The 23,006-nt window shown below is 41.6% G+C and overlaps 1 protein-coding gene across 1 annotated transcript in view; it reads right to left on the bottom strand.

Annotated features, from left to right (window-relative positions):
* HIVEP3 (HIVEP zinc finger 3) overlaps nucleotides 1–23,006 on the bottom strand; it is a 286,250-nt gene that overhangs the window by 65,054 nt on the left and 198,190 nt on the right. The window contains exon 3 of the mRNA XM_070764121.1: nucleotides 5,130–5,265. The gene's annotated coding sequence lies outside the window, so the exon portion shown is untranslated. The remainder of the gene's footprint in view (nucleotides 1–5,129; nucleotides 5,266–23,006) is intronic.

A 23,006-nucleotide genomic window follows, 5' to 3' on the forward strand; every position in this document is an offset into this window, starting at 1 on the left:
TTTAAATTTATTAGATTTGTTGTGAATTGTTCTATTGTATGTTGCGAGCCGCCCCGAGTCTGCGGAGAGGGGCGGCATACAAATCTCATGAATGAATGAATGAATGAACGAACGAATGAACAAACGAACAAACAAACAAACAAACAAACAAACAAACAGTGGTGGGCATCAATCACAGAGCACTTGCTGTATGTTGTGTGTGTGTTTTATATTCTACATTTTAAAATCAATTTTAAAAATTAATAAAAATAAATAAATAAAAAGAATTGTGACAGGAGACCAATTGGTAGCCAATGCAGCACATGGAGTGTTGGTGTTATGTGTGTGTACCTAGATATAAGTATGATGGGGAGGAATTTCGTAGCAACATTGGGAGGAATTTTCTTCTCAGGAAGGCTGGTGAGCAAACCTGAATGACTCATTGAACTTCAGCACTATAGCTACTGCTCCGATCTCCCCCAGCTGTTTGCATTTTCAAAAGTTGTGCACCCTGGTTGCATTCATACAATCAGAACTCTACACCAGTCAGGAATTATCCCAACAGGTGACATTCCTGGATATGCATGTTAAGTATCTAGTGCCTTGGCTCCAGTTAATGCTGGAGTTCCATTTTACAGATACTTGTGGATGTTATTATTTAAAATAAAAGCACCCTAAACCAATAAACACAGCAGCAGATGTACTCCAGAAAGCATGTGTAGCCAAGATGACCCCAATTTGTACACGGTCACCATAACAACATATTGCATTTGATTTAACAAAATTAAACTCAATTTTTTCCCCCTCTTTGCAACAGCTGCAAGCTGAGTGACTTAATAAGGTTTGGTACTTGCATTTATCAGGGAAAGAAAATGTGTTTGTCTGCTTAACATTAGAAATCTCAGCCAACAGAGGAAGAAGCTGATGTTCTTTGGGACTTGCATAAAGTAAAACAAGGAGAAGGGAAGAGTGGGGGGGGGGATAGAAAACCACATGGAAGATCTCCAAAAACAGTAAGACTCAGAAAATTTCTCATCACGTCTGACGATGCCAACCTTCTAGAGCCACTGCAGGCACAATCAGAAAGTCCTGATTTTAGGGAACAAAGAAAGATGACTTCTGTTGTGATTCAGTCTGAGGCTCCTCAGGGAACGGCTGGAACTCTGCCGGCTCCATGCTCAGAGGGGGAGGACGAGGAACAGGAGGAGGAGGAGGAACAGGCAGACAGGGAAGAGGAATGTCAGGATGAGGAGGAGGGAGAACAGCCTGAGACCCCCAGGGGGGAGCTCTCCCCAGCGAGTAGCCTGGAGTCATTAGATGAGAACGCACAAGCCATCATAGATATGAGGCAGAGAAGGGCAGCACAAAGAAGGGGACAATTAGCCAGGTATTTCCATCCCTAATAGGCAACAGCTGGGTTTGGGTGTGGTTCTCCTCAGAAAGGTTGAAAAGGCAGGCCCGCCCTTCCTGTATTGTGGAGAGTTATCTTTTGGGAGTCCTGTGACCTTGCTTCGATCCTTGGCGTTTCTGATTCTGGCTTGTGGCCTCGAAGGCTGAAAACTTAGGGGAGGCATGGGTTTTATTATCTACAGTGGTGTGTGTGCCAGCAAGAAGCCTGTTGTATTGTTTGGCCGTCGTGACTCTTCTGTGAAGCTTCATTGCATTCCAGTTTGTAAGAACAGTTTTTGTTATCTGTGTTTGTTTTCAAAGATATAAAATGACTTTGCTTTTTACCAGTGTGTCTGGATACTCTTTTTAGTTGGTGTTGACGTCTGGGGGGACCCAGACAGAACAACTTCTCTTGAAGCAAATTCTTGGCATGCCTAGCAACCATTTCAGGTTTCAGGCTGCAGTATTTCCAAAACTTTCTGCTGATGCTGGCACTTAAACCTGCCGTTTTCTGCGGCAAAAATATTGTGCTGAGCATACCTCAAAGGTGCTTTTTCAGAAGGCAACTGGGCTTTCTTGGGTTTTTTTTTTCTTCTTTTGAAGATGTTTCGCTTCTGATCCAAGAAGCTTCTTCAGTTCTGACAAGATAGTGGAGGAAGGGGCATTGGTATTACCTGATACACTCCTTGTCATAGGGTGGAGCTAGCATCCAGGAATGGGTTGACCTCATCTGTTCAGCCTGTAGGACTGAGTCTGCGAAAGTGGAAAGGATCCTTCCATTGCCCACTATCTTGTCAGAGCTGAAGAAGCTTCTTGAATGAGAAGGAAAATGTCTTCAAAGAGAAAAAAAACACAAGAAAATCCAGTTGCCTCCTGAAAAAGTACTTTCTTTGGGACAACCATGATCTGGATGGCTGAGAATCTCTACAGACTTTCGTGCTGAATTTTTATTTTATTTTATTTTATTTTATTTTATTTTATTTTATTTTATTTTATTTTATTTTATTTATTTTATTTTATTTTATTTTATTTTATTTTATTTTATTTTATTTTATTTTATTTTATTTTATTTTATTTTATTATTTTTGATTTGATTTGATTTGATTTGATTTGATTGCCACCCCTCTCCGAAGACGGAGCGGCTCACAACAATAATAAAACAGTGCAACATTGAAACGAATCTAATATTGAAATAAAAAATATATAAAAACCCCAGCAGTTAAAACCATACAACACATACACACCAAACATAAAATATAAAAAACCTGGGGGGGATGTCTCAGTTCCCCCATGCCTGGCGATATAAGTGGGTCTTGACTAATTTGCGAAAGACAAGGAGGGTGGGGGCCATTCTAATCTCCATGGGGAGTTGATTCCAGAGGGCCGGGGCCGCAACAGAGAAGGCTCTTCCCCTGGGGCCTGCCAAATGACATTGTTTGGTCGACAGGACCCGGAGAAGACCAACTCTGTGGGACCTTATCGGCCACTGGGATTCGTGCAGTAGAAGGCGGTTCCGGAGGTATTCTGGTCCAATGCCATGAAGGGCTTTAAAGGTCATAACCAGCACTTTCCTACATCCTTCCTACATAGACTAGGTGGGTTCTTTCTTTAAAATAAGAAATCTAAAAACAACAATACTCCAGTAATAATATTTAAACAAGTTTGTATAGTAGTTAAAATTCTGTGAAATGAGGGACTGAAAATGTAATGCCCACCATAACATCACAACCAAGTATCAGATTTATCAGATCTGTAGAGTCCACACAACTATCAGCAATCAGCTGGGACAGTTGCATAGAGACAGGTTGTCTCAGCAAGGGGACATGGGCCATATTTTAGTGATTGTTGTTCGGCCATTGTAACTGACCTTTTACAACCCCATGGACCTTAGTATGCCAGGCCACCCTGCCTTCCACCGTCTCCCAGAGTTTGCCCAAATTCATGTTCTTTGCTTTGATGATGCTATCTGAACCCCATTGGGATATGGTGGCATAGAAGTCATATAACTAAATAACTCTATCTATCTATCTATCTATCTATCTATCTATCTATCTATCTATCTATCTATCTATCCAACCATCTCATTCTTTGCTACCTCCTTCTCCTTTTGCCTTCAATCTTTTACAACATCAGGGTCTTTTCCAACAAATTATCTCTTCTCACTAGGTGGAAAAAGTATAACTATACATAGTTACGCTAGTATAACTATGAGCTCATACAGTCAAGTGTCTATAGTGCATTTAGTCGTACTATATATTGTATATATTGTAAAGTGCATATAGTCAAGGTTATGGTTTTCCCAGTTGTAATGTACTGCTGTGAAAGTTGGGCCATAAGAAAGGTTGAGAATTGAGGCCTTTGAACTATGGTGCCGGAGAAGACTCCCATGAGTCCCTTGAAACTGCAAAGTGATCAAATTGATAAATCCTAGAGTCCTAGAGGAGATCAACCACCTTGACTGCTCTTTAGAAGGCCAGACCTGAAAATGAAACTCAAACACTTTGGCCACCTAATGAGAAGGAAGGATTCACTGGAGAAGAGCCCAATGCTGGGAACGATTGAGGGCAAAAGAAGAAGGGGATGGCAGAGAATGAAGTGGCTGGATGGAGTCATGAAGTCATGAAGCAATCGGCGTAAGCTTAAATGGATTACAAGGGATGGTAAAGGACAGGAGGCCTAGCAAGAGTAGGCAAAGTTGACTCTTCTATGTCTTGTGGACTTCATCTCCCAGAATTCCTGAGCCAATCATGCTAGCTCAGGAATTCTGGGAGTTGAAGTCCATGTGTCATAGCAGAGCCAACATTGCCTAACCCTGGCCTAGAGGAATGTTGTCCATGGGTTCATGATAGGTCGGACACGACTTTGCAACCAACAACAGGATTATGAGCTCATGCTACCATAGCTTCCAAAATCAATTACAGGCAGGACATTTCCCCCTTTTAACAGCAATGACATTGGGGAGTAAAGCCTTCTGATAGCAGAAGAGAACTTGCTTTTAATTCAACACCAAAAAAAGGGGGAAAAGAAGCATCCATCCATCCATCCATCCATCCATCCATCCATCCATTTATTTATTTATTTATTTATTTATTTATTTATTTATTTATTTATTATTAAATTTGTATGCCGCCCCTCTCCGTAGACTCGGAGCAGCTCACAGCAGTAATAGAAATACAATATATAATACAAATCTAATCATAAAAACTAAAAACCCATAATTTAAAAAACATGAACACAACATACCATACTTAAACAGTATAGGCCTGGGGAAGTTATCTCAGTTCCCACATGCCTGACGACAGAGGTGGGTTTTAAGGAGAATACGAAAGGCGAGGAGGGTGGGGGCTGTTCTGATCTCTGGGGGGAGTTGGTTCCAGAGAGTCGGGGCCGCCACAGAGAAGGCTCCATGCCAAAAGGCAGAGGAAAGACACCAAAAAATAATTCTTCCTTCCTTCCTTCCTTCCTTCCTTCCTTCCTTCCTTCCTTCCTTTATTTCCTTCTTTACTTCCTTCTTTCTCTCTCTCTCTCCCTTCCTCCCTCTCTCTCATCTGCAGACATTCCAACCACATCACCTCTGGCCCTCAGCAACAGAAAAGACTAATAATTGTATGCAGTAGGAACTGTAAGGATTTGAATGCAAATGTCAGAGGTATAATTCAGGACAAGCGATGAATGATGTGAAAGACTTGATACGCCCTCAGGCTGAGAAAGAGAGTGGGCAGGGAGGCACAATGGCAGAACAGATAGGCAAATCATCTAACCTTGATTTAAAGGCAAACTCCCTTTGTTCTGAAAAAAACGATGCCTTCTAATCATTTCTCTGAGCAACTGCCAGTCGGTATGCTAGGATGTGTCACCGATAGAAGCTCCATGGAGAAATCTGTAAATCCATTCTCTCTACCAAAAAAAAAAAAAAAGACAACAAAGATTGGTGTACAGAATAGGAGGGAGGAAATGACCCAAGTATCAAATAAATTTAACATGAAACATATAGCATCCACCCCCGCTGGATGCTGCGGGAAAAAGAGCAAGGAAGAAAAAATGATAAAGTCAATGGGGAAACTAGATTTGCTTAACAAATGTGTTACTAGTTTAATAGCTGCAGTGATTCACTTAATTGTGTCAAAAAGATCATACAATGGGGCTAAATTCAACTGTCTCACTTAGTGTTGTGGTTAGCTCTGGCCCTGTTCCTGCCCCAAGGACTGTGGATGTGGGGGAGACATCCACATTCTGCAGGCCTGTTTTGCCCCTGGTGGAATCTGCTGATGAAAGCTCCGCTGACCAAGAAGACATGAGTGACAGGGAGGAGGAGAGTGGGGCAGACAGCTCAGAAGGAGATCAATTATCTAGCTCCTCCTTGGATTCAGAACAAGAGTTAAGGATACAGCCACGCATGCGGAGAGCGATGCATAGGCAGCAACAACTGAGAGATTATTATCAAAGAAAATGAGGCCACCTGTGGTTGGGTGGGGCTGTGGTCATTAGTGCGGCTGCTATAAATAGCAGCCTGTGGGTTTGGCCATTGAGGAGGATTATCTGATCGTTGTGTTTCGTGACTGCTTTACTGACTTTGACCTTTTGTGTGCTGCCTTTTCCCTTCTTTGAAACTAAACCAGAGCAAAGTGTGTTTCACTTTGTGAAAGAAGAAGGACTGTGAATAGCCTCACAGCTGCAAGCTAAGTATCACAGAACTGATAAGGGACTTGTACAAATTACCAGTTTGTTTGGAGACCAGTGCTCTTTGCTATACTAAAAGAGGGCTTAGGTTAAGTGAATTTTCATTATAAAGAGCATTGTTTTGAATTTTCAAATGTGTGTGTGTCTGAAATTTGTACCTATAAATTTTTGGGAGGAGTCTACCAGAGAGCCCGACAGAACACTTAGTAACAGAAAGGTTGGGCTCAATTGTGGTCGTATATCAAGGACTATCTATAGAGCAGTGTTTCCCAACCTTGGCAACTTGGAGATATTTGGACTTCAACTCCCAGAATCCCCCAGCCAGCGAATTCTGGCTGGGGAATTCTGGGAGTTGAAGTCCAAATATCTTCAAGTTGCCAAGGTTGGGAAACACTGCTGTACAGAGATCTGTTTCTCAGCAGCCTTTTGCTCTTGTAAGACAAGAGCAAAAAGGTAAATAATATCGCTACCAATTTACTATAAAAATAGACCCGGGGAAGGAGGAATTGTGTGTGTGAACTTTGCTTTTCAGTTTTTCCTTTGTTTTTGTTCCCCACTTATCAAGGAAATGCTGCTTCTTCTTTAACTGGCGAGAGAATTGAGCAAAACAGGACATCATGTTTTTATAAATAAGGGAATTTGCATTGTGGTATTTTTCACTCCACTAGACTGAGTGGGGACAATATGAAATGCAAAGTGAAAAATAATCCAGCATCAACAGTATAGTGTATTTCTTATGGATCACTTCTGGTCTTCTAAATCTGTTTTTCAAGACCCCAATGGCCAAGACAGTATTGTCAATATTAGCCAGAAAATCACCTTTTTACGACCATTAACTAAAATTAATGTAAAATTATCTGCTTTAGCTTCTGCGGGTTTTAATGCACTTCAACAAATATCTTTACAGAATAATCATCCTTCTAGGGTGTATGTGTGTGCTTGTGTGTGTGTGTATTATACACAAAGACACACATCACAACACACACACCTGCTCCACCTAATGGCAGGAGAATGGGGAATACTTGCTTCAGTGGCGCTAATCGTGTTTGTGCTTCTTTTTTTAAAATGATTTTTGCCTGGGGCTTAATTCAACCTGTAAAACAACAAAAACACATGCTCATCAGAGAAATGCATTTAAAATAAAAATAGCATTTGACAATGTGAACAATATCTGGGGCTCAGATTAAACGCCTTACCCAGAAGCAAACATAAGGCACAGCTTTCTCTAATGCTAAGAGTTGGCTTATATCACAATGATACATTTCGGAATTCATAAAGACTCACTTTACTTTGGGGTCAGGTTTGCGGCTGCAAAACTGGATACGATGAAATTAATCCCATAAAATTTATGAGCGGGACTCATAATTTTGGCAGGAAGATTTAGATTTAATATATATATATTTCTCTACATAGATTGCCCATGATATGAGACACAGAGTGTTTTATCTGAGACACTTTCTAAACTAGGAAAAATGCCTGACAAATTGAAGAATAAAGTATATAACAGAATAACAGAGTTGGAAGGGACCTTGGAGGTCTTCTAGTACTGTGATGGCAAACGTATGGCATGAGTGCCACAAGGGGTGCAAGGAGCCATATCGGTGAGCATGCAAGTTCAGGTCCAGCACGCATACACCCACCACAGCCAGCTGATTTTTGGGTCTTCTGAGCCCACTGGGAGTTGAGAAACACCCTGTTTAGGAGTCCAGAGGACATCCAGGGTTGTGGGAAAGGCCATTTTCACCCTCCCCAGGCTCCTAGAAAGGCTCTGGAGGTTGGGGAGAGCCAAAAAAGGGCCCTTCTGGTTCCACCAGAACTTGGCAAATGGGCCATTTTTTGCCTCCGGAAGGCCTCGGGGTAGAGAGAGGCTGGTTTTGCCCTCCTCAGGCTCCATGAAAGACTCTGAAGCCTGAGGAGAGCAATAAATGGGTGTGCCATCACGTGCTGGGAAGGGGCATGCATGGGGCGAGAGCGCATGGAATTATGGGTGTGAGCACATATCTGTGTGCACCCCCTTTTTGGCACATGAACCAAAAATGGTTCACCACCACTGTTCTAGTACAACCTCTGCTCGAGCAGGAGATCCTATATCCGTGTTCAGGAACTTATGTCACATGTGTCACAGGTGGCACACAGAGCCATATGTGAAGGCATGTGAGGTGTTGTTCTATGACAGCTCCAGTGCGCATGTGTGCACTAGCCAGCTAATTTTGGGGCTTTTAGAGGCTTTGGGAAAACCTCAGGAGCCTTTCGATGGTGAAAAATGGCCCAATAGGCCTATCAGATTCAGACGTCTAGAGAAGCTTCAGTGAGGCCTGTGTGTTGAGGGAGGGGTTGTGTGCATTTGCGTGGGGGGGAGGGCATTGCATTACAGGCATGGTCACATGCACATGCGCTATCATGCACATGTGTGCCTTTTTGGCACCCGAGCAAAAAAAGGTTCGCCATCACTGCCATTTCAGACATTTTGTGTGTATGTGTGTGTGTGTGTGTATCCATCCTCAAACAAGAGCTAGACATAATCTCCCTCTGAATTTGATCTTGAAATATCTTAATTCAAAGAAAATAAATACATGTAAGTAGCTCATTTACGAAAATTTGGCACTGGCTGCTGCAAAAGTCTCAAGAAGACACAAAAGGCGATTTGAGGTACTGATGGCTGACGAGCGAATACCTATCATTGTATTTAAAGAGTTGGAGTTCAGCTCCTGAAGATTGGTTATATCCCCCCCTTTTTTTATAAAAGTAAACTTTATTTAAACACACAAAAGGCAAACAACTAAACTCACACAGAAAAGGGAAAAAACATTAAAATAAACATTGGACATTTTTGTGACGTGCCTGTAGTACAAATCTAATGGTGCTTATTTACTATTACATAAATTATATTTACATTTATATGTCGAGTTTTAGCAAAGATCTTATTCTGGTATTTCTTTTGGTTTTCCTTTTGTGACCGATTCTCTGACATTTACGGTACTTCTCATATTGTCTAATATTTATTAATTCTCTGCTTTTACTTTTTTCCATCCAGTGATAAAACCTACTTCAACAGCTAAAGTACTCTTGCTCATCTATATTTTTTATTTCTTTGGATAAACTATCCATTTCTGCACACAATGCGATTTTTTCAATTATATCTGAAGATTAGTTATAGAGAGGTCCAGAGACTTTTCTTATCCAGATATGTAAGTGTTTTGCCAGGGGCTTTTTTTCAAAGTTGCCCAGGTGACAGCATGTTGCTAAGCCACACAGGATACAACCGAAAAGAGTACCATAAAATTTTGATTGCTTTGTAAAATGGATTAAAAAGAAAGCAATTTTGCAACAGCAAGTCAAGTTGAAGCAGAAGGCAAGGAATAAAATTTTAAAAAGGTGGGTTTTTTTAGAAAAGTCTAAAACCACAAAAAAGTCTTTAGACACAAGGCAATTCTAGCTTTGCTCACTGTCTGGAAATCTTGGATGCCTGAAAATTTTATGTCCATTTAGCTGCCAGGAAAAAAAGGAATAAATTAACAGGACTGGATATATAAATTCCAGGAGAAGTGTCTTCTGCACATGCATCAAAGACTAGAAACCGCTGAGCATGCAAGATATTGATGCCTTGAGAGGACTGTTCAGAAAGAGGGCTTCTTCCAATGCTTTTCACAGCACAACATGGTCAAAATGCAGCCCCAAACATAATGAATGTACAATGTAGAATAAAACGCAAAAACTGCAGAAGAGAAGGATTTAGGGGTAGTGGTTTCTGACAATCTCAAAATGGGTGGACAGGTGGTAGGGAAAGCAAATAGGATGCTTGGCTGCATAGCTAGAGGTATAAAAAGCAGGAAGAGGGAGATTGTGATCCCGCTGTATAGAGCGCTGGTGAGACCACATTTGGAATACTGTGTTCAGTTCTGGAGACCTCACCTACAAAAAGATATTGACAAAATTGAACGGGTCCAAAGACGGGCTACAAAAATGGTGGAAGGTCTTAACTTATCAGGAAAGACTTCATGAACTCAATCTGTATAGTCTGGAGGATAGAAGGGAAAGGGGGGGGGACATGATCGAAACATTTAAATATGTCAAAGGGTTAAATAAGGTTCAGGAGGGAAGCGTTTTTAATAGGAAAGTGAATACAAGAACAAGGGGCCACAATCTGAGGTTAGTTGGGGGAAAGATCAGAAACAACATGATAAAATATTATTTTACTGAAGGAATAGTAGATGCTTGGAACAAACTTCCAGCAGACGTGTTGGTAAATCCACAGTAACTGAATTTAAACATGCCTGGAATAAACATAGATCCATCCTAAGATAAAATACAGGAAATAGTATAAGGGCAGACTAGATGGACCATGAGGTCTTTTTCTGCGGTCAATATTCTATGTTTCTATGTAACAAAGTTGGAAAGGGCCTTGGAGGTCTTCTAGGCTGACCTGCTTAACTAGGAAAGCCTGTATCATTTCAATCTAATGGATGTGCAGTCTCTTCTTAAAAGTCTCCAGAGATGGAGCACCCACAACTTTTCAACTCACTGAAGCCCACAGGACAATTCTGAGCTGCCCCACAGGGAATGACTCCACAGTGTAAACTATAACACAATAAATATGAATTAATGGAGTTGAGATACTTGATTAGTTAAGTAGTCATTTTGCAAAGCACCTGAGGGCAGGACCAGAAGTGATGGGTGGAAACTAATCAAGGAGAGAAGCAACTTAGAACTAAGAAGAAACTTCCTGACAGTTGGATCAATTAATCAGTGGAACAGCTTGCCTCCAGAAGTTGTGAATGCTCCAACACTGGAGGTTTTTAAGAAGAGGTTAGATAAACATTTGTCTGGAGTGGTATAAGGTTTTCTGCCTGAGCAGGGGGTTGCACTAGAAGACCTCCAAGATCTCTTCCAACTCTTCTATTGTTCTGTTCTGTTCTGTTCCTGTTCTGTTCTGTTCTATTCTCTACTCTAGTTTGAGTTAAAGACACTTGGCCTCAACGCTGGAACTAATTTAAGTGATTGTGATCGTTTGCATTAATTTTTAAATCTACACTCACTGTAGCCTTCTGAAACAAGAGCAGGGAGTCTATAAACTGATTCAGCTGATCATGTTTTAGTTGAAAATAACTCACATTTGAAACAGTTTAGGTCAGTGATAGGGAACCTTTTTTTACTTGGGTGCTGAAAGAGCATGGACGCTGACTATCACACATGCGTGAGTGCCCACACCCATAATTCAATTCCTGAGGAGGGCAAAAACAACTTCCCTTACCCTACAGAGGCCGCTGGAGGCCGGAAACAGCCTGTTTCCCAACTTCTGGTGGGCCCAGTAGGCTCGTGTTTTGCCCTCCCCAGGCTCCAAAGACTTCCCTGGAGCTGGTGGAGGGTAAAAACGCCCTCTCCCATTCCTCTGGAGGCTCTCTGGAAGCAAAAAATGCCCTCCCAGAGCCTCTGTGCGAGCCAATAATCAGCTGGCTTGCACACACATGCACTTTGGAGCTGAGCTAGGGCAATGGCTCGTGTGCCAGCAGATATGGCTCCGCGTGCCGCCTGTGGCACCTGTGCCATAGAATCGCCATCACTGGTTTACATATTAGATACAATCCATGTCTTTCTTGAAAATGTGCCCACTTGTACATCCCATTAAGCTAGCTGCTAAAGGCCATTTTGGGAATCCCATATGGGTTAAAATATTCATACGAAAGAAAATTATGTTGTACTAATGAATTTGAAAATAATTTCTTTGTCCCCACTCCCATACTCAACCATTTCAGTTGGATTGGCAAGTCAGTTGTGTTCAGTGCTTTCTGACATTCCATTTTTCAGGTGTAACCTTTTAGATGAGACAGAAGTATTGTCTGAATATATCAAAGCATATTGCTTTTTTGACCTCCAAGGAAAATGGAGTTTGCAGAAGAAAGCTATGCCAAAAGTGATGATAAAAGCAACACACCCAATGCATTTATAATTCACTTTCGGTCACTGAAACCTCTCACATATGGTTGCATTAAGGGAGAGTGGGCAATCAATTAAAATCCAGGGAAAATAAAACAGAAGAAAACAAAACATGATTCTCTTAAAGCTTTATGAAAATGGGACAAACGTCTCTCAAGGTGATATCCATTTAAGGCAGCGGTGGGCTTCTACCCAGAACGCTAAATTGGGCTCGCGTCTTCTGAGTGCTTGCAGGGCCAGCGCGATTTTGCTTCTACAGCTGTGGAGGTAGCAAAATCGCACATGGAGCCGCAGGTACTCCCGTGTTTCAGCATGCGCGGAAGCAGGAAAAACTCGCCGAAATATGGGCACACCTGCGGCTCCATGCGCGATTTTGCTACCTCCACAGCTGCAAAAGCAAAATTTGTTTATTTATTTATTTATTGGATTTGTATGCCGCCCTTCTCCGTAGACTTGGGGCGGCTAACAACAATGATAAAAAACAACATGTAACAATCCAATTAATAAAACAACTAAAAACCCTTATTATAAAACCGGACATACACACAAACATACCATGCATAACTTGTAATGGCCTAGGGGGAAGGAATATCTTAACTCCCCCATGCCTGGAGGCATAAGTGAGTCTTGAGTAGTTTACGAAAGACAGGGAGGGTGGGGGCAGTTCTAATCTCTGGGGGGAGTTGGTTCCAGAGGGCCAGGGCCGCCACAGAGAAGGCTCTTCCCCTGGGGCCCACCAAATGACATTGTTTAGTCGACGGGACCTGGAGAAGGCCAACTCTGTGGGACCTTATCGGTCGCTGGGATTCGTGCAGTAGCAGGCGGTTCCAGAGGTAATCTGGTCCAATGCCATGTAGGGCTTTAAAGGTCATGACCAACACTTTGAATTGTGACCGGAAACTGATCGGCAGCCAATGCAAGCCACGGAGTGTTGAAGAAATGTGGACAAATCTTGGAAGCCCCACGATGGCTCTCGCGACTGCGTTCTGCACGATCTGAAGTTTCCAAACACTTTTCAGAGGTAGCTCCATGTAGAGAGCATTGCAGTAATCGAACCTCGAGGTGATGAGGGCATGAGTGACTGTGAGCAATGATTCCCTGTCCAAATAGGGCTGCAACTGGTGCACCAGGCGAACGTGGGCAAACGCCCTCCTCGCCACAGCGCTGCCACAACAGAAAAACTATATGGCAATTTATTTCTAGCACCAACTTTAAAATAAAAGTATTGCTACTTACTTACTTCCCTATAACACAGTATTTCTTTGTCAGCAATGGATCAAGAAAAGCAATGTTCTCACTCTTTGAGAAGCAAACCGTAATGACCCCACACAGTAGGCAGAGCAGCTGCCCCAGTTTTATTGCATATTAATATGCCTTACCTGAAATCCTACAACATCAGAAGTTACATAAGAGCACAGTAGACTGTGTTTTACTGGCTGCTATTCCTGCAGCTTAACCAAGTCGGATACAGCTGCTTATAAAGCCCTCTCAGCTAAGTTAAGGCTTTGATTTCAATTTCTTTCCAGTTGTGGATATTGTGTAAACCTAACAAATAAATTAATTCGATCCTTCACCTCATTTTGAGCTTGAAACAGCTGTTTTGCCCAAACAGGCTGCCTCAGTCAAAGTGAGTTTAGACCCACTTATTTATGTTGCAAACCTTTTTTTAAGCTCAAAAGCCTTTAGAGATAAGCTGAACGGTCCATCCGACAATGCAAAATAGTTGTTCCAAACTCAGTCAGGGCATTCACAATGATTTAGGTCTGATAATATTTACATTCCCCCTAGTTAACTGAGGATCACGGTGGCTCAGTGGCTAAGAGGCTGAGCTTGTCAATCAGAAAGATTGGCGGTTCGGCAGTTCGAATCCCTAGAGCCGCTTAACAGAGTTACTTGTGCCATTACTGTTTTGGCCAACCTAGCTGTTTGAAAGCATGTAAAAACACAAGTAGAAAAATAGGGACCACCTTTGGTGGGAAGGTAACAGCGCTCCATTCTCCTTTGGTGTTTAGTCATGCCGGCCACATGACCAAGGAGATGTCTTCAGACAGTGCTGGCTCTTCCATTTTGCAACGGAGATGAGCATCGCCCCCTAGAGTCAGGAACAACTAGCAACTAATTACTGGCCAGCTGCCATGCAAAACAGAACACCTTGAACCAGGGGTGTTGTGGTTAGCTCTGGCCCAGCTCCTGCCCCAAGGAATGTGCAGGTGGATGTGGGGGAGACATCCACATGCCGCAGGCCTGTTTTGCTCCCAGTAGAATCTGCCGATGAAGTCTCCTCTGACCGAGGAAGCATTAGTGACAGGGAAGAGGGGAGTTTGGCAGACAGCCCAGGAGGAGATCAGTCATCTGTATCATTCCTGGATTCTGAACAAGAATTAATGACACATCCACGCATGCGTAGAGTGATGCATAGGAGACAACAATTGAAGGATTATTACAAGAGAAAATGAGGCCACTTGTGGTTTGGTGGGGCTGCTGTAATTAGTGCTACAGACAAAAGTGCAGCCTGGTGTTTTAGCTTCATGGCAGTTTATCTGATTCATTGTTTCATCAAGATCGTGGTTTTTGCTGTTCAGGATTGTGTGTGTGGACTTTCTGGACTTTAGAATTGGACTTATTTTCCCAGTTATTGGGTGAGTAGTTGGATTGCATTTAACCTGTGCCTTGTGTGTACCAGAAAATCCTTTTGACATTTAAAAAGGGAGCTGTTTCTGTTTTTCTGTTAATAAAAACTTTTGGGTTTTCCTTTTATCATGTAGTGTGTGTCTTAATGGACTAATTATCCTGTAATTACGAGCAGTTGAGACACGCCAGCAGAACAAGGGGTAGGCAAAGTTGGCTCTTCTATGACACGTGGACTTCAACTCCCAGAATTCCTGAGCTAGCATGATTGGCTCAGGAATTCTGGGAGTTGAAGTACACAAGTCATAGAAGAGCCAACTTTGCCTACCCCTGCTTTGGACCATCTTTCCATCTTCTGCTCATACTCATATCTCGGCCACATACACCTCTCTGGTTCATGTCCCATTCATCACTTGAGCAACAGGTGAATTGGAATGAACTTCACCTACAGTTAATATTTACAAGGCTTGTTACAATTTTCTTTCCCTTTTCCATCCAAGTCCTCTATATTATTTAGGCTATTAGACTCCCATCAGGTATATAGTGTCAATTCTCCCTATTAAATACTTCCAATACGAGCCAGATCTTGCCTGCAACTCCTTTACTACTGGCAGGGTATAATTCATTGGTCTGACCAATTAGCTCCAGGTCAGGGTTAACTGCATAACTCCAATGGTCCATTAGCCAGAGAACGGCCTAAATAGCAGTTTGAATCTAAGTGCCCTGTGGTTCAATGATGAATCTGAATCTTTATGTCACTTATGAGTTCATGGCGGCCAAAATCAGAGGAAGAAGACCTAGCAAAGGGGCTACACAAGCCCAAAGCCTTTGTTTTCTTATGAAGAATAACTCCCAATTGGATCGGCCAAGATGTATCTCTGTAAATCATTAAAGATAACAGTGACATGGACCGTCTGCTGGCCTGACTCCTGGTAAAGACTTGCAACACACATTGTGTGTCTGGGATGATTTCCACAACACTCCGTGGCCTGCACTGGCTGCCGATCAGTTTCCAGTCACAATTCAAAGTGTTGGTTATGACCTTTAAAGCCCTACATGGCATTAGGCCAGAATACCTCCGGAACCGCCTTCTACTGCACGAATCCCAGCGGCCGATAAGGTCCCACAGAGTTGGCCTTCTCTGGGTCCCGTCGACCAAACAATGTCATTTGGTGGGCCCTAGGGGAAGAGCCTTCTCTGTGGCGGCCCCAGCCCTCTGGAATCAACTCCCCCCGATGGCCCCCACCCTCCTTGTCTTTCGCAAATTACTCAAGACCCACCTATATTGCCAGGCATGGGGGAACTGAGACATCTCCCCCAGGCTTTTATATTTTATGTTTGGTATGCATGTGTTGTATGGTTTTAATTGTTGGGGTTTTATATACTATACTTTTTTAAATATTAGATTTGTATTACTATTATATTGTTTTTGTTATTGTTGTGAGCCGCCCCGAGTCTTCGGAGAGGGGCGGCATACAAATTTAATAAATTATTATTATTATTATTATTATTATTATTATTATTATTATTATTATTATTATTATGGTGAGGAGGATTTCCTCCTGCTGGCTGTCAAACTGGTGTTTCCTTGGCAGGGGATATATTCCAGCTTGAAATCAAACCATCTGAAGTATCGCACCCAGTGGACTTGTTTGCTTTGGCAGGGTCTTTAAGGCCTCGAGGTTCTTATGGTCAGACCAAACTTCAAAAGAGCCGGGGTGGCACAATGGGTAGATTGCAACACTGTAGGCTACTTCAGCTAACTGCTAGCTGTAAGTTCAGCAGGTTCAAATCTCACCACCTGCTCAAATTTGACTCAGCCTTCCATCCTTCCGAGGTGGGTCAAATGAGGACCCAGATTGTTGGGGCAATAGGCGGATTCTGTAAACTGCTTAGAGAGGGCTGTAAATAGCACTATGAAGTGGTATATAAGTCTAAATTTATTTATTTATTTATCAGATTTGTATGCCGCCCCTCTCCGCAGACTAGGGGCAGCTCACAGCAATAATGATACAATGTAACAAATCTAATATTTAATTAATTTGTAAAACCCCAATTTAGAAACCAATCATACCTATGCTATTTGTTAAGGGGATCTGGGCTCTCTCCAGAAAGTGCCGCCAAAATAGAAGAATGAACGGCAAAGGCCTCCTTCTTTTCCCATACCACCCACCTCAGCTCAGTGTCCTTGAGCTTTTTGGACACATATGTGCAAAGCAGAAACCATCCCTGGGGGTCATATTCTGGAGGAGCACAGCTGCCCCCACCACATCGCTGGTGTCATCTTGGACATTGGGAATGTTTTCTGGAACCCTGACAAACAGGCCTTTCTCTACTCCTCCAGGTCTTTCTCTACTCCTCCGTATCACTCTCTACTACTCCGGATCTCTCTCTATTCCTCCAGATCTCTCTCTATTCCTCCAGATCTCTCTCTACTCCTCCATATCTCTCTCTACTACTCCGGATCTCTCTCTACTCCTCCAGATCTCTCTCTACTACTCCAAATCTCTCTCTACTACTACAGATCTCTCTCTACTACTACAGATCTATCTCTACTACTACAAATCTCTCTCTACTCCACCGGTTCTCTCTCTACTACTCCAGATCACTCTATACTACGCCAGATCTCTCTCTACTCCTCCAGATCTCTCTCTACTACACCAGATTTCTCTCTACTCCTCCAGATCTCTCTCTACTTCTCCAGATCTTTCTCCACTACTACTCTACTAAAGGAATACTGGAACCCCCTGCTAATTGCTGGTTTCAGGGGAAGTGAGTCCCCTCTTTGTGCTCTCCTTTTTTCAGGGTGGATTTGATTTGAATCACGAATTAAAATCACTAGTAAAAAGGCTTGATTTAAATCAACTCGATCAAAATCATGATTTTTAAAGAACAACTGTCATCTTTGCCCCACAGCGGCTCCTCCTCTGACCTGCTGTTGACTCACCCACAGTCCCAATGTTGCAGAATATACAGCCTCATGCTACATAACTAAGGTCCATTTCATGCTGAATAAACAAAACTATTCATGTATTTTAAATAGAAAACTATCTTTAGATAGATTTTTAACTCCAAAAGCATTTTAGTAAAATAAATTTGATTAAAAAAATTTAAAATCCAATTAAAAAATCTGGTTTTTTTAATTAAAAAAAGTTTTTAATCAATCCTGCTAATCCATCAATATCTTTACCATGCAATAAAATACTGGAGGTATTTTCTGATCAACCCCAGGTGAAATAAGGTCAGACAAATACTAGGATCAAATGAAAAAACAGATAAGTTAAAAAAAAAAAACCCCAAACCCCAACCAAAACCCAGTCAATATTTGCTTGTAGTTGTTTACAGAAGCAATGTGAAAAGAATCCCTAGCAGTAGTAGTTAATAACAACAATTATAACAATATGCAAACCAAATTCAGTGTGAACGAGCATTCTTACTTATTCCCAGGATTTTCAACATATAGCATACAGATGTCATCTGTGGCTTACCGGGCTCTGTATTCTTTGAATGCTTCCCAACATGAGAAGTTCTAAGCCCGCGACAGGATAACCTACTAGAGTGATGGGATCTGAGCCAAGTCAACGCATTCAATCGGGTTTGTTTGAGTATCCGAAGGTGCAACATCCTCTATGCAGCCTGAATGGCTTGAAGTTATTGCCAAAGTAAGCAATGCACCAGACAATGAGGTCATAACATCTCCCATGAAGGTCATGACATCATCTGTCAACAGTTTTATCTTTTTGGGTTTCTTTTTTCTTCCTTACTCCCCCATTAACCGCTAGAGGGAGCAACCTCATTGTGAAAATAAAAAGTGGGGGGGAGGTATTGAAAGCAGGAGAGGATGGTCCCTTAATTTGGGGCTCATTTCTCAAAGGTGGAAACTGCTAATCTTGCTAAAAAGCTAATCAGATCATGATGCACTGTATTACTAATACCTTCCAGTGAAGCGAAAAAGTGGAGGACGTACTTATACGAACCATCAGTTTACCAGATAAATTACATTGTAGGAGGTAGAGCTGTTTTACATCTAGGTGCCTGGTAGCACCTTTTCCCAAATGTTTACTATTAATTAATACTTAACATTTTATTTAAGGCATTTTCAAAGGATGCATCGAACGAAATAAGCTGCCGCTCATGAAAGCTGATTGATGTCCTTTAATTAATACAAAATTCTTGGTCTGAAAAGGTGCTATCAAACTCCACCCGATTTTCAGTTCATAGAAACATAGAAGATTGACGGCAGAAAAAGACCTTGTGATCCATATAGTCTGCCCTTATACTATTTCCTGTATTTTATCTTAGGGTTGATATATGTTTATCCCAGGCATGTTTCAATTCCGTGACTGTGGGTTTACCAACCATGTTTGCTGGCAGTTTGTTCCAAGCATCTACTACTCTTTCAGTAAAATAATATTTTTCTCCCGTTGCTTCTGATCTTTCCCCCAACTAACCTCAGGTTGTGCCCCCTTGTTCTTCTGTTCCCTTTCCTATTAAAAACACTTCGCTCCTGAACTTATTTAACCATTTAATGTACTAAAATGTTTAGATCATGCCCCTTTCCCTTCTGTCCTCCAGACTATACAGATTGAGTTCATGAAGTCTTTCCTGATAGGTTTTATGCTTAAGAGCTTCCACCATTTTTGTAGCCCGTCTTTGGGCCCATTCAATTTTGTCAATATCTTTTTGTAGGTGAGGTCTCCAGAACTGAACACAGTGTATTCCAAATGGAGTCTCACTAGCGCTCTATACAGCGGGATCACAACCTCCCTCTTCCTGCTTGTTATACCTCTAGCTATGCAGCCAAGCATTCTACTTGCTTTCCCTACTGCCTGACTGCACTGTCCACCCATTTTGAGACTGTCAGAAATCACTACCCCTAAATCCTTCTCCTCTGAAGTTTTTTGCTAACAATCATAGTCCCAAAAATGTTTCCACCCCATCCCCTCCCACTCCAAAAGGCAAATGGACTTTTTTTGTTTTGTTTTTTCCTTGAAGATGTTTTGCTTCTCATTCAAGAAGCTTCTTCGGGTTAGTCTAAAATTGTATACCAACAAGTAAAGGATAAAACCAGACTTGAAAAAGGCCAATATGGATCTTTGATTGCTCTTGAATAATCAGTAGCATTGGAGGGTCTCCCCTCCCCTTTTCAGAAAAGTGACTTCACGCACAACCAACCTTTTCCTAGAATCCACCAATTATGTCTTCATCCATACGGTAACACCGTGTCTGCACTGAATCAACTTTGGAATGTAAAGTAGAAATCTACACAGCCGGATGTGCCTCCATGTTAAAATGATATTCCTGTCTAGCATTAAAATTAGAATATCAAAATTGGAAGACGACTAGGCATACATCTAATTGAAACTTTTCAACAAGGGTGATACAATGTTTGGGAGAAGGATTAGTTTTCTCTATATGGACTCTTTCCTTCCTTCTTTCCTTACTTCCTTCTTTCCTTACTTCCTTTTGGAAAAAAGTGCATTATATAATAATGTGAGCTCCCGCCTAAAGTCTTCTGGTCATCATACGTGACGGCAATTTTTAGAACCAACTTGAAGAAGTATTAAAGAAATGTATAACGATATAAAAGGAATTACAGTATATGGAGCCAGTTCAAAGATCTATTCAGGACTTCCATTCTAATCCCACGAAGGTCAACCAGCTATTTCTGTGAAGCCCATCAACAGGACTTCTATGGAAATTCTCAGTCATCCAGGTCATGGTTGTCCCAAAGGTGCTTTTTCAAAAGGCAATTGGACTTTTTCCAGTTTCTCTTGAAAAAGCACCTTTGGACCCATCAACAAAACCTAAAGAGATTAAGCCCACCAAATCACCCTATTTCCCACAAGAATTCTTCAATTACGACAATGACTAAACACTGTAAGCCTTTTCTTCCAAGCATTCTGTCTCTTTCCGTCACAACCAAATACCAACCACTACCCCAAGGAAATTCAACCATATACCATATTTTTCAGAGTATAAGATGCACCTTTTTTCCTCCCTAAGAGGCTGATAATTTGGGTGTGTCTTATACTCTGAGTGTAGCCCCCCCCCCCCAGTCCTAACTAGCTGCTAACAATTTCCCCAGCTCTTACTTTGCAGGCTCTTTCATTGTTTCTCTCTGCAAAGAACGTTTTTCAAGCCCTAAGTCTTTGCAGAGGTTTTTTCATTGCTCTAACTTCCTCTGAATACGTTTCTTTCCAGCCCTAACTAGGTGCTAACAATGTTCCCAACTCTTACTTGTTTGCAAGCTCTGTCATTGTTACTCTCTGAAAAGAATGTTTTCCAAGCCCTAGCTCTTTGCATTTTTTTTCAATTTTTCCCAGCTCTTACTGGCTTGCAAGCTCTTTCATTGTTACTCTTTCCGATTAAAGCTTTTTTAAAAGCCCTAACCAGGGGATAAAATAATGTGCTGAAGATGACCTGACAAAGTACACTGGCCGATTATTTTCCCTATTTCCCCCCCCAAAAACTAAGGTGCATCTTATACTCTGAAACATATGGTACTGATTTACCATTTTAGCACCACTTTTCTCTAGCAATGCAAACTCATTTTCACTCCAGTGCTCCACATGAAGGAGTAGAAGTCATTAACTATGTTTCCTGGTACCACTATGCCCTTGGAGATCTCCTCTGGTGAACCCCACCTTACCTTTTAAAAATAGAAACATAGAAACATAGAAGTCTGACGGCAGAAAAAGACCTCATGGCCCATCGAGTCTGCCCTTATACTATTTTCTGTATTTTATCTTAGGATGGATATATGTTTATCCCAGGCATGTTTAAATTCAGTTACTGTGGATTTATCTACCACGTCTGCTGGAAGTTTGTTCCAAGGATCTACTACTCTTTCAGTAAAATAATATTTTCTCATGTTGCTCTTGATCTTTCCCCCAACTAACTTCAGATTGTGTCCCCTTGTTCTTGTGTATACTTTCTTATTAAAAACACTTCCCTCCTGGACCTTATTTAACCCTTTAATATATTTAAATGTTTCGATCATGTCCCCCCTTTTCCTTCTGTCCTCCAGACTATACAGATTGAGTTCATTAAGTCTTTCCTGATACGTTTTATGCTTAAGGCCTTCCACCATTCTTGTAGCCCGTCTTTGGACCCGTTCAATTTTGTCAATATCTTTTTGTAGGTGAGGTCTCCAGAACTGAACACAGTATTCCAAATGTGGTCTCACCAGCATTCTATATAGCGGGATCATAATCTCCCTCTTCCTGCTTTTTATACCTCTAGCTATGCAGCCAAGCATCCTACTTGCTTTCCCTACCGCCTGACTGCACTGTTCACCCATTTTGAGACTGTCAGAAATCACTACCCCTAAATCCTTTTCTTTTGAAGTATTTGCTAACACAGAACTGCCAATACAATACTCAGATTGAGGATTCCTTTTCCCCAAGTGCATTATTTTACATTTGGAAACATTAAACTGCAGTTTCCATTGCTTTGACCATTTATCTAGTAAAGCTAAATCATTTACCATATTACAGACACCTCCAGGAATATCAACCCTATTGCACACTTTAGAGTCATCGGCAAATAGGCAAACCTTCCCTACCAAACCTTCCCCTATGTCACTCACAAACATATTAAAAAGAATAGGACCCAGAACAGACCCTTGTGGCACACCGCTTGTAACCTGACTCTGCTCAGAATATTCGCCATTAACAATAACTCTTTGATGTCTACGCTTCAGCCAGCTGCAAATCCATTGAACTATCCAGGGATTAAGTCCAATCTTCACTAATTTATCTATCAGCTCTTTATGTGGAACCGTATCAAAGGCTTTGCTGAAGTCCAGGTAGGCAATTATTATTATTATTATTATTATTATTATTATTATTATTATTTATTAGATTTGTATGCCACCCCTCTCCAAGGATTTGGAGGATGCAGATTCCTGCCCCAAAAAAACCAGAATGAGAGGGACCGTATACATTACATTCACTTATAGTAAATTGTCATTTTATGATCTTTCATGCCTGTCATGACAGCCATTTTTTGAGACTGCCCACAACTTTTTAAAAAATTGTACAAATGCTAAACTAACCAACAAAAGTAGAACAGTCTTACTGCAATCACAAAAGTGTGCTGTCCTTCAGAAGTGGGGCCAGTTAAACGCAAAAATCAAACTCGTAAGCATAGAGAGTTTAATAGGGAGGCTGGCAGGCAGGAGAAAAAAATGTACAGAAATTAGATTAGAATAAAAACATTGATCATAAAAAGGAATATTTGTAACTCAGGGTTCTTTGGTGGTCTCTGAGAGTTGCTGTTTTCTGGCAGACGTTTCATTACCAAACTAGTTAACATCATCAGTGCAGTCCATCAAAAATCCATTCTTGAAAATCGGAAACCCCCCCCCCCCCCGAATTAATAAATTCTTAAAT

This window comes from Erythrolamprus reginae, chromosome 11, assembly GCF_031021105.1.
Source record: "Erythrolamprus reginae isolate rEryReg1 chromosome 11, rEryReg1.hap1, whole genome shotgun sequence".
NCBI lineage: Eukaryota > Metazoa > Chordata > Lepidosauria > Squamata > Dipsadidae > Erythrolamprus > Erythrolamprus reginae.